Genomic DNA, 12920 nt, shown 5'->3' on the forward strand with positions numbered 1-12920 from the left:
CAGTGCTAAAATCTCTCAGTAGTCTGGTGAAATCTTCTTGTATTATGGACCAGCATTTTTTAATAAAGAGACCACTAAACCCATCTGGACCAGGTGCATGGTTGTTAGGGAGGGTTCTTATAACAAGATTAATTTCTGCCTGATTGAAATCACTGTCAATGCTTTCTAGATCATGATCATGAAGGATAGATCCTAGATCATAAGATATGCTGGAGAAATCATTGGTTCCAAGTCTGTCCTTGAAGGAGGACCATAAGAGGTTTGCTTTCTGATCATGATCAGAAACTTGGTTACCATCATTATCACTGAGGGTCACGATGAAATCTCTTATGGGTGATGGTGGCAATGCTATGGAAGAGTTCAGTATTCTCATCACCCAGCTTGACCCATCTCATTTTACTACGTTGTCTCCAATAAATTCTCTTGGATTCAAGAAGTTCTGATAGATGCTTTTTCACGAGTATTCTGAAATTTCATTCCATTCTTGTGAGGTTTCGTTGATCTTCTAAACCATCAAAGAGTAACAAAACCCACTTGCAATTGTAGATGAGTTTGTTAAGATTAGATAGATTTTTGCTCCAAGATTTTAGGCCAGCTCTGACATGTTTAAGTCTGGAGGATAGTGTTGGTATTTTTAAGACGTGCACAGATAAGATCCGCAAGTGCACGGATACCATTGTAGCTTTCACCTGGAGGGTTTTAAATATTGTATCCACAGAGAAGCGTGTGAGTCAACTATGAGTTCTAACTTAACCGAAAAGGGTGAGTGAAAAGGATATAAACAATACTAGGGATAAAATCTAAGTGGTAACAAGATAAAAGGTAAAGGAAGATCAATCTAGTATGGGGTCGATAATCGGAGTATAGAGAGGATAACTCAATCATGGGTTTCTACTTATAACTTGGGTAGTCCATGTCTTCTACTATTCAACTGGGGAAATTACTATGGAAGACCTCAAACAGAGTACGAATCTACCATGTAATAAGGTCTGAAAGACCTTCCTGCTAGACCTACAGACGGGAGGTGAACTACAAAGGACTCAACGAATGTCACATTCATGATCTACCACCGATCCGGAATATAGGTTACATCTACGAGTAACCCTAGTCTAAGTGCCACGCTTAGACTATGATTACACTCTAACCTAGTGCACTAGATTAAAGCACTCAAAAGAGACTTGTAAACCAGAAGAATAATATAAACAAGAATCTTACTTGAATAAGAAGTTGATGACCCAAGCCTGAGCCATCTTAGGACCGGACAGAGCCCGATCCCATCCAAGTACAAGTTGATGAAGAGGCACCGACAGGCCGGCGCATCCTCCAAACTCCTCCCTCGCTCTCCATCTCTCTACTATCTAGAAGACTAGATCTACTCTAAGGGCGAAAGGTTATCCATTCAAGGGACACCTCTCAAGCCCAAACCCTAGCTTTTCTCTAGAGGATGAAGAATGAATAATCTGAATAATGGGTGCCTCAAACCCTAGGGTCTACCCCTCCTTATATAGGGATGTGGGATGAACTGCTGCCCTCGGATCAAACCAACCTTTGTTAACGGAGGACATTAATCCTTAAAGGTGATTTAGCATCGACGTCGAAGCTAAGGCTGACAGGTGTTCCCACCAGGGCGCCCGCCCTGCTTGGCCACCCTGGCCTAGTGTCAGGTTTCATTCTCCTTTGTTCTGGTGCCTTCCCGAACCTTCTAGATCATATCTTTTCACGTGTTGGCTCGTTTCTCTCTATGTAAACCTGACATGTGGGTCTCCCTTAGCTCTTTTCTGATCAGCCCCTGTAGAAATAGACATTCACCAAAACTCATAGAATTCTGTCAGTGTACCCCCTATATCTATGTTGGTGATTGCTTTTAAGCCCTTTCTCTATTCTCTTGTTGATATAAAAATGGTACTTATCTACTATCAACAAGCTCCCCCAAACTTACCCTTTGCTCGTCCCTGAGCAAAGATAAACTCAGTGATGGATCAGGAGTTGCTGCAATGCTTTCACGCCTCAAAAGTACACATGCGTTCAAAGAAGAATTCTCTTTAGATTAGAGTAAACTATTCTGACATTAAACTTACCCATATTACCTTCCACCATAGGGCTTGTATCTATCACTTGGGTCTTGAGCAGTTGAAAGATAGAACGGTTAAGTCAGGCACTATGTCTCTAGCTCATCGATCAACCTTCATTCTGGTGTTTTTATGGATTTTCAAATAAAACTCAGAGATCTCTTTTTTATGACCCTCTCAAGTCTCTCATTTGTGGTATTTATGGATCCTTACCAAGGCATTAATGGTGTATGCCTTCTCTCATCTCTCAAGGTATATGGTATTTTTGGCATTAGGCATAGTAACATTGTGCCCTCTCTGTGACGCCCTATAACTAATAAGCTTATGTGGAGCTCATAGGTGGGGAGACAGATCATACATACTTGCAAACACTTATTGTAAATTTAAACAATGGATCCAGAGAAACAAGTCATACAATCAAATCAAGATGTGCATGTGTGTGGGATATGGTGGATGGTGGTGAAGGTGGGTGTGAGTGGTTATGAAGCGGTGTATATGATGGTAATGGTGAAAGCCTAATTCTACTTTTGCTCCTTGAAAATACATACCTCTCTTTTGAATTTGAAGATTCTAGGAGAACCTTGGTTGCTCACAATCTCTTCTTTTTTTTCTTTTTGCTCTTTTTTCCATTAGGACATTTGTCCTCTTTCTTTATTTCTCTTCTTTTTTAATGAGCACCCAAGCTGAAATTCCAAGTTTGGTTTTGGTAATTAATGACACCAAGTTGCTAATGCCTTGTGTTTAAGTGATTTGAGTTAGGCATAGCAACACATGTGATGAAGGTGAGGCTGTGGCATGGAAAGGTGGCCACATGATCACAATGGGATGAAGCATGAAGTGGAGATCATGGTGATAGATGAGGAGGAAAGTGATCAAGGCAAAGGTATAAACATAGGGTTTTGCTTTTGCCGGTCTAAGTTGAATAGGGAAGTGATTGACCAGATTTAGTATAGATAGCTGACTATAAAGAGGGGAAATCACGGTTATCTCCCAAATCAAGTGCTACTAGGTCCATATCTTGAGCATATGCATTAGGATCTAGCAAAGTGCTAACCTAACTCCTTTAGGAAAATGTTTGTGAAAAGCTAATACACATGCACTTTGGTGATGGACACTTGTGGGTGTTAGCACATTTGCAAAGGAGGTGGAGTTCCTAGGGTTGAGAGGGGTTTGGGTTCCTCTCTCCCTCCCGCCAAGCTTGCGAGGCGGGATTCGACGCTTTTGAGAAAATTAAGTGTATATTTTCTATTGCGCCGGTGGGAAATTTTGGGAAGTCGCGGGCATGTTTCTCACTGAGAAACACTCACTAGACACAGTGTGTGGAGGCACCGGATGCTGACCCTAGCATCCGGTGTGCTGTCAATGCTTGGCCGGGTTAGGGTTAAGCACCAGACGCACTATACCGGACGTAGGGTATTCCCTGTTCATGCGTCCGGTGTGTCATGTCTTCAGCTGAGGTTTTCTGACAAGGCACCAGACGCACCAGAGTGGGTTCCGTGCTCAGCGTTCGGTGTTAGTGAGGTTTGCAGACCTCTCTGTGCATGAGTCCCGTGAGTGCTCCGAGTCCGGTGAGATCGTAAGTTTGACAACCTCTCTGTGCACGAGACCGGTGAGTACCGGACGCATCCGGTGCTCACTTGGTCACATCCGGTGGTCCACAGGTGACCGTTAGAGATTGACGCATGAGATTCAAAGGTGGACACATGGCTAACTCCAGAGCACCAGACGTAGGGGGTCAAGTGTTTGGTGGCTCCCTGCCGAGCGTCTGGTGCCCCCGATTTCAGCCTAGTGACAGAGCCAACGACTCTATCTCTTTGGGGAGGCTTATAAATAGGAGATGGCTGGCTTTGTGAGGTTCTCTCTTGCACATTTGATTACTTGAGACATACATTGAGCTACAGAATACTCCCTCCACTCATCTCCTTGCTTGATCGCTAATCTTAGTGAGATTGAGTGAGATTCAAGTGCATTACATTGAGAGTTGCATCTAGTGGCACTTGATCCTTGAGTTTGCTGCGGATTTCTTGTTACTCTTGGGTGTTTTCTAACGCCCTAGATAGCTTGGAGCAGCGGAGGTGTTGAGCTCATGATTGGAGATTGTTTCGAGCCTCACCAAGTGATTTGTGAGGGGTTCTTGAGCCTTCCCCGCGGGAGATTGCAATTTGCTACTCTAGTGGATTGCTCGTGGCTTGAAGGATCCCCATCTTGTGAGTGGATGTGCCCACTGAGGGTTTGGCTTTGGATTGCCAATTAGCTCGTGATCCATCAAGTGGGTGTGTCGCCACAACGAGAACTACCTTGCCGGGAAGCAAGTGAATCTTGGTAAAAAATCTTGTGTCATCTTTTGCGAAGGATTCTCTTGTAATTGTGATTGATTGATTGGTTATATATCTACTCTACAACATTGGTATAACAATCACTCCCCTCTCCATTAATTATGTGCATACCTTGCTAGTCGTGTAGCTTGTTTAGCTTAGCTATCTTGTTTAGGAGTGTAGCTAGCTTCTAGTTGTGCTTTCTTGTTGTAACTTAGTGTTTAGCTTTCTTGCTAGACTTGTGTAGGTGGCTTGCATAGCTTAGTTGTGCTAGTGCTAGAATAGCTTCACCATTTGTTTTACTAATCAACTTGTCTAGTTGAAGTTTGTAGAAAATTTAAATAGGCTATTCACCCCCCTCTAGCCATTTGGACCTTTCAAGTGGTATCGGAGCCGAGGCACCGTTTATTTGAGGCTTAACAACCTTCGGTGAAGAAATGGCTCTTAGTTTGCATATCAACAATACCAAGAAGGCACCTTACTTTGATGGCACAAATTATGCATATTGGAAGGTCAAGATGACCGCCCATCTCAAGTCAATCAATAGAGAAGTTTGGAAGGTGACCGAAACAATATTTGAGGTAGCAAATGAAAATGCACCAACACCGGTTGAAGAGAAGAAGCTACAATGCAATGACATTGCAATAAGTGCTCTTCATGAAGCTCTTGATGACAAGACCTTTGAGCAAATCAAGAACATTAAGATTGCTCATGATGCATGGGCAAAGCTAGAAGAAACATTTGAAGGCACCAAAGGCACCAAGACCGCCAAAGTTTATATTCTCCAAGGGAAGTTCTCTAGCTTCAAGATGCAAGAAGATAAAAGTGTGGCAGAGATGTTTCACCGGTTGCAAGTCATTATGAATGAGCTCAAGGCACTTGGGGAAGAAGTGAAAGATAGTCAATTCTCTATGAAGTTCTCGAGAAGCTTGCCCAAGAGATTTGACACATTGATCACCGTGCTAGTCAAGACAACACTTAGTAAATCAACTCCCCAACAAGTGTTCCAAGAAGTGATGACCGATGATGCTTATAGAGAAGATGATGAGAAGGATGAGTTAGTCAAGAAAAGGAAGCAGGAAGGTGAAAAGAAGGATGATGAGAAGAAGAAGAGTGTGGCATTCAAGGCCTCCTCATCCAAGGGCAAAGCCAAGATAGAATCATCAAGTGAAGAAGAAGCAAGCACTTGTGATAGTGATTGTAACACCCAAAATTTGGTTTCCAATTAATAGGAGTTAAATTGAGTTATTTAAGTATTTTTGTGAGCATTTAATGTAGTAAATAAATAAATTTTGATGAAATTTAAAATTTAACATAGAGATAGAAACTTGTTTAAGCATTCATTCTGAAGCATATTTTTTTTGGTATTGTTTGCTTTTGGTTTGAATTCTATTTGATTCAAATCCTGTTTGCAAAATTGGTTTGGAAAAGCTTTTGGAAAAGAAAAAAAGGAAAGGGGAGGTCATCTCCGAGGAATCCAGCAACCAGCCCAACTCCCCTCGCGTGGCCCAATCCCCCACCCCGGCCCACTTCCCTCTCAGCCCAGGCGCGCACCCCCTCCCCTCTTCTCTCTTCTCGTTGACAGCCCGGGTCTCCATGTCAGCGCACTGTTCTTCTTCATGCCGACCGTAACCGAGCTGGCCCCGATTTCCCCTAGGAGGAAATCCCGAATCCTTCAGGATTTGATCGCCCCAACCCTTCTAAAGCCCTGCGGTTTCTTCTCTACTCTGTTTTCTCTTTCCAAGCCACGACAGGAGCCCTAGCCGACGCCGTAAGCCGCCGTCGGGATCTCACCGTGGAGCGGATCGCGCCATTGCCGTGGTCGTCATCTTCTTCTGCGCAAAGATCGTCGACAATCTGGGTGCCGAGCTTCGCAGCAAGGTGGAGCTTCTTCCCGTGTCCTCTCTCAATTCCAGAAGCCCGTGCGGCCTCACCGAGCACCTAGGAGAGCTCTCGTCCGCCATTGCACGCGGCGCACTCTCCCCGAGATCAATCCGAGCCCCGAAGACCCCTAGGTGAGTTCGCGTGAGTCCCCGCTTCGTCCCTGTGCCCTTGGTTTGGAGTTTGGCCCACAGTAGCGCGCGTTTCACATCTCCGGCGATGCTCCGGCATGGCGCCGCCGCGTCGGATCGGCGTTCCGGCGGCCGGCCGGCCGGAATTAGACTCGATCCCTCTGAGCCGTTCAAATCGCGATCTACGGCTCAGAATAGAAGATACCCCTTCGGGGGGTATTTTTGTTAAAGAAACCCTGAGAAACCTTGTTTTCTAACCCGCGTTCCTTGGCGCCCTGCGGAAGTTTCCGTGTTCCGAGTTAGAAAGCGTATTCTTGCCGACTGATTCAAAATCCGTTTTCACGTATTTACAGATTTGCCACTGAAAGTATTTTGCTCATAAAATATCCGTTTTAACTCCGTTTTTGTCCATCCAAATTTCGTTAGATTTGCTTCAACGAGCTCTACATGTTAGAAGTATTAGTTTACTGTTTTGAAACTTTTTATTTCTGCAGTAGCATTTAATTAATTATTTCTCTATAGGAAATATTGGAAAATTCATATCTTCTACGTTTTAAATCTGATTTTCATCAACTTTACGTTTGTGTGATCGTAGCGCTGCGTAGAATATTTTCATAAACTTTTATCTTTGTTTTACTACTGTTTGGTTTAATGTTCTAATTATAGTTTGTTTGTTTCGTGTATGATTGTCTACATTGGATTGCGTGTTGTTGATTGATGTTGGGAATAGACGGTGAGCGATACGTTGGCGATCAAGATCAAGCCTTTGAAGACCAGCAGGCTCAGGAGAGCTTTGATCAAGGCAAGTATAACTGGGGATCATCCTTGTTACCTATACACAATTAATACAATATTTATCATATGCATGTGTCCACCTTGATGACCTTAGCAAAATCATAGATGATTGTTATCCTGAATTCCTTGTTACCTATTTGGATATGCATTTGTGTAGTTCTTGCTAGTGCTTGATTATAATCCATGATCTTGTAACATGAATATTTGGATATGCAATAAACAATAAAATAAGCTTTCTAGCAACTTGAACATAAAGGGTGGAAAGAACTCTGGCTTTTGCTAGATTGATCTTGACCCTCCATAAGGACTTATCCCTTGGCAAAAGCTGGGACAATTCGTACAACCATGAGGGCTACATGGCTCTGGTTTTAGCTCAGTATGAGGACCTTTTTCTAGCTTGTTAGCGGTTACCTTAAATGGCGTAAGAATGGCTAGACACGTTGGGTATAGTGTGGCCTCTGTCCATGTGTATAGGCTGCGAGTTATGTGCCATGGAAGGGGGGCTCTATATCTGCCTGCCGAGTGAATCTAATGGCCCTAACTTGTTAGACGAAACCTTTGAAAGGCTTCATAGTGATCCCTGCCGACCTCCCTAGGAAGGGGGTTAAGAGACTTGCAATCTCGGGCGAAAGGGTAAATCACGACTCATGGGTAAAGATGTACAACCTCTGCAGAGTGTTAAATCTGGTATACTAGCCGTGCCCACGGATACGGGCAGCCCGAAAAACTGACGGAATAGACGGACTCTGATGAACATGACTAATGATGATAAAAGATGGTTTATTATGTTGTTTATATGTGTTATTCTTTATTCTTGTGTACAGTGATCATGTGGTTATGGGATTTATTATGCTACCTTGACATTTGCTACCCAATGATTAAACATGCTATCAACTATTAAAAGCTAAATGCAGTCAAACCAGTGTCAGCTGTTTGAGCCTCATGAACCCCTGGTTATACTTGTTGAGTACGATATGTGCTCACTCTTGCAATTTCCCCAAACCTCAGGATATGATAATGAAGATGACTAGAATGAGGACTATCGCTATGAGTACTAGGTTTGGAGTCAACCAGTCAACAGTGTCCCTGTGTGGAGCTTCCGTCGAGAGCGTTGTTTATCTCATATTATTTTTGTGTAAGACTATGTGATTTATTATGTTCCGCTATGTAATAAACACTGCAATGGTACATTGGAGATTTGTCTACTTATGTGTGCGACTATTCCTGGGGCACATATGAGTCTTTTATGCATCCTATTTTGTTCTTAAAATATGGGTGTGACAAATTGGTATCAAAGCTTTGTTGACTGTCGGACGCAAGCCTAGTTAGAAATTGGCCGTCTTAAGGTTTTGAAATTGCTATAAAGTCCTTGCTCTATAAACCTTGATATTTTCTTCTACACTATATCCTATTCATCTTCACCTTGTTGCTTATGTTAAAGACTTGTTCTCATCCCCACTCCTTGTTTTGAATATGCTTTTAGAACTTTTCTTATCACCTTCTAACGTCATTGAATAGGAGTTATAGGATCTTTACCTTTAATAGGAAGAGAACGTTAGTACCGCAAGTTGAGTCAATGCTTGAAGTGTGAACCTTTGATGCTTGGTTTGGTTTGTTATTATGCCTATGCTTCATTTGGATCTTTGTAATGAGTGTAATGATCTTATGGATTTTCTCTACAATTTCATTTAGTCTATAGGCCTAAGGCATAAGGACTAATGAACTAAATAGTTGGGGTTGGTAAAATTCTGTTTCTGTCCTTTGCTGTTTTCTGGAGCAGTATGCAATAAATCTGGTACATCTCAAAATCTGTTCGTGCAATGTTCATCAAATTTTTCTGGGAACAATTGGACTTTCATATCTTTCCAATGCCTCAAGAATGACATTATTATCTGTTATGAGCTGTGAGTTATGGCTGTTCAAAGATGAGGTTTCTGCGCAGTCTGGAATTCTGGAACAGTTTCGGTTGTACCCAGTTTTTGATTAACCTAACTTTGGAATCTGGTAATATGATCTAAATGAAAGTTGTAGAAAATTTCTTTATCTTTCCAACGGTGTACAGAATGTATCCTTTTGAATTCTGGAACTCGAGATATGACAGATTTTCTGAACTGCTGATGTTGGATGTTACCCAGAAAATTCCAGATTCCGTTAACTCTTGTAATTGTCATGTGGGACGTTACTAAGATATGTTTTTGTACCTTGGAATGCAGATGGCAGCAAGAGGTAGAGGCAGATGTAGAGGCCGTGGTAGGGGTGCTAATGCCCCAATCTCAGTGGAGGAACTTATGCATACACAGAACGAGATGATGCATGCATTCCTACAACATCTTCAGCACCAGCCTGCAGCTCCACCACCACCTGTCTATGTGAGGGATAAACGCGGCGAGTTTATGAAAGGACGACCCCTAGTGTTCACTCTTTCTGCTGACCCTATGGAAGCATATGATTGGTTGCGAGCTGTGGAAAGACAGTTGAACATAGCTCAGTGTAATGATCTGGAGAAGGTGTTATACGCTTCTGGGCAGCTGCAGGGAGCAGCTCAGATTTGGTGGGAATCATACCAAGCTGCTCGTCCTAATAATGCTCCTGCCGTCACTTGGCAAGAATTATGCAGAGATTTTAAGGCACGTCACATCAATGAAGGGATGATAGAGATAAAGCAAGAGAAATTTAGATCTCTTAGAATGGGTTCTATGACTGTTGCAGAGTATCATGATGCTTTTGAGCAACTGGCTCGCTATGCTCCGAATGAGGTCAGGGAAGATGTTGATAAGCAACGACTGTTTATGAAAGGCCTTTACTATGATCTCAGATTGCAGTTGGCTGGAAACACTTACCCTACTTTCCACGCTCTGGTGAACCGTGCCATTGTGCTCGATGATATGCGCAAGAGTCAGGATCGGAAGAGGAGAATGCAAAGACAAAGTTCAGGTAGTAATAACTACCCATGCTTGGGCTCTCAACAAGGTTTCCATCAGAGTTATCAGTGGAACCATGATCAGTATCCTCAACAATACCAGAATCAACAGCAGAGTGGGAATCAGCGCTTTCATTTTCAGCAGCGTAACTCTTATCAGCAGCAAGATGGTCGACGGACATCTCAATCAAGGAATCCTAATGTCACCCCTAGGAAGAGCAGGGCTCCCAACACTCCTGACAGGTGTTTTCGCTGTGGAAAAGAGGGACATATGTCTTATGATTGTCCAGATAACTTCAACCCACAGAACTCCTAAGGGCAAAATAGCAACCAGGAGAACAACCGAACATCCAACACTGGAAGAGTGAATCATGTGACTGCAGGGACAGCTATGGGGGAAACTAAAGTTATGATTGGTATATTTGAGGTCCATTCCACTCCCGCTACCATTCTTTTTGATTCTGGAGCTTCGCATACATTCATTTCACAAGTTTTCATTAAGACACATAATATACCTGCTCGTGTCATGAAAAGCGCTATAACTGTAAATTCACCAGAAGGAACTATACCAGCTACACATTGTTGCTTTCCAATTAATTTGACTCTAAGGGGGGTAGACTTTAAAGTGAGCCCCATAGTGCTGAGGACAGCTGGAGTTGATCTTATTTTGGGTACAGATTGGATGATGCAACAGGATGTAAAGATTAAGTGTGAAGGCAAGGTAATGGAACTAACAACACCAACTGGAGACCGACTCAAGGTCGAGGTGCAAAAACAAAAGACAGCCATAGTGAACCAGTTGGATGAAGATGCCAACCCTCAGGACCGTGTTGTGAATGAATTTCCAGATGTATTTCCAGATGAATTGCCGGGTATGCCACCTGACCGGGACATCGAGTTTATAATTGAATTACTACCTGGTACTGCACCTATAGCTAAAAGACCATATAGAATGGGGGTTAATGAACTAGAAGAACTTAAGAAACAAATAATGGAATTGCAAGATGAAGGGTTCATTCGTCCTAGTTCTTCACCATGGGGTGCTCCAGTTATCTTTGTTGATAAGAAAGATGGTAGTCAGAGGATGTGTGTTGATTATCGATCACTCAATGAGGTTACTATCAAGAATAAGTATCCCTTGCCTAGGATTGATGACTTATTTGACCAGTTAAGAGGTGCTTGTGTGTTCTCTAAGATTGATTTGCGTTCTGGTTATCATCAATTGAAGATTCGGAATTCAGATATACCAAAGACAGCTTTCACAACAAGGTATGGGTTGTATGAGTATACAGTTATGTCTTTTGGTTTGACCAATGCACCAGCTTACTTTATGTACATGATGAATAAAGTATTTATGGAGTATCTTGATAAGTTTGTGGTGGTCTTTATTGATGATATTCTGGTATTCTCTAAAACCAAGGAAGAACATGCTGAACATCTAAGATTGGTCTTACAGAAACTTAGAGAACATAAGCTGTATGCTAAGCGTAGTAAATGTGAGTTTTGGTTGGAGGAAGTTTCTTTTCTCGGTCATGTTGTCTCTAATGGTGGTATTGCAGTGGATCCTAGTAAGGTGAAAGATGTGCTGAATTGGAAACCACCTACAGATGTAAGTGAAATTCGCAGTTTTCTTGGTCTAGCTGGTTACTATCGTAGATTCATTGAAGGATTCTCAAAACTTGCAAAGCCTATGACTGCTCTGTTGGAGAAGAATGCTAAGTTTGTATGGTCTGATAAGTGTCAAGCTAGTTTTGAGGAGTTTAAGAAGAGATTGACTACCGCACCTATGTTGGTATTGCCAGATCTGAGTAAGAGTTTCTCTATCTATTGTGATGCTTCTCGTCTGGGTTTGGGTTGTGTTCTTATGCAAGAAGGTAGAGTTGTTGCTTATTCATCTAGACAGTTGAGGAAACATGAACTGAATTATCCTACTCATGATCTAGAGTTGGTAGCTGTGGTTCATGCATTGAAGATTTGGAGACACTATTTGATTGGGCATAAGAATGACATATACACTGATCATAAGAGTTTGAAGTATATCTTCACCCAGACAGACCTGAACTTGAGGCAACGAAGATGGTTGGAACTGATAAAGGATTATGATTTGGAAGTGCATTGTCATCCTAGAAAGGTGAACGTCGTAGCTGATGCACTTAGCAGAAAGAAATACGCTAATGAGCTTCGGGCGACACCTGAATCTGAGGAGTTGTGTGCTGAATTTGCATATTTGAATTTGGGAATTGTAGTAAATGCTATGGAAATTGAGGTCACTCCTACTCTAGAGGAAGAGATATTGAAAGGACAGTTGGAAGATGAGAAACTAAAGGAGATAGCACAGAATGTGGTAATAGGCAAAGCACCAGGATTCAGAATAGATGACAATGGTGTGCTGTGGTTTGGAAAAAGGATATGTGTTCCTGAAGTGAAGACTATTCGTGATATGATTCTGAGAGAGGCCCATGAGTTAGCATATTCCATTCATCCTGGTAGCACTAAGATGTATCTAGATCTGAAACAGAAGTATTAGTGGTATGGATTGAAGAGAGATGTAGCTGAGTATGTTGCTTTGTGTGATACTTGTCAGCGAGTGAAAGCTGAACATCAGAGGCCAGCTGGACTGTTGCAACCAATGAAGATTCCTGAATGGAAGTGGGAAGAAGTAGGCATGGATTTCATAGTGGGTTTACCTCGTACACAGAGAGGAGATGATTCAATATGGGTAATAGTGGATCGATTGACTAAAGTTGCTCACTTCTTGCCGGTCAAAACCACTGATTCAATAGCTCGACTAGCGGAGTTGTATATGGAG

Source organism: Sorghum bicolor, chromosome 1 (genome assembly GCF_000003195.3).
Source record: "Sorghum bicolor cultivar BTx623 chromosome 1, Sorghum_bicolor_NCBIv3, whole genome shotgun sequence".
NCBI classification, from domain to species: domain Eukaryota; kingdom Viridiplantae; phylum Streptophyta; class Magnoliopsida; order Poales; family Poaceae; genus Sorghum; species Sorghum bicolor.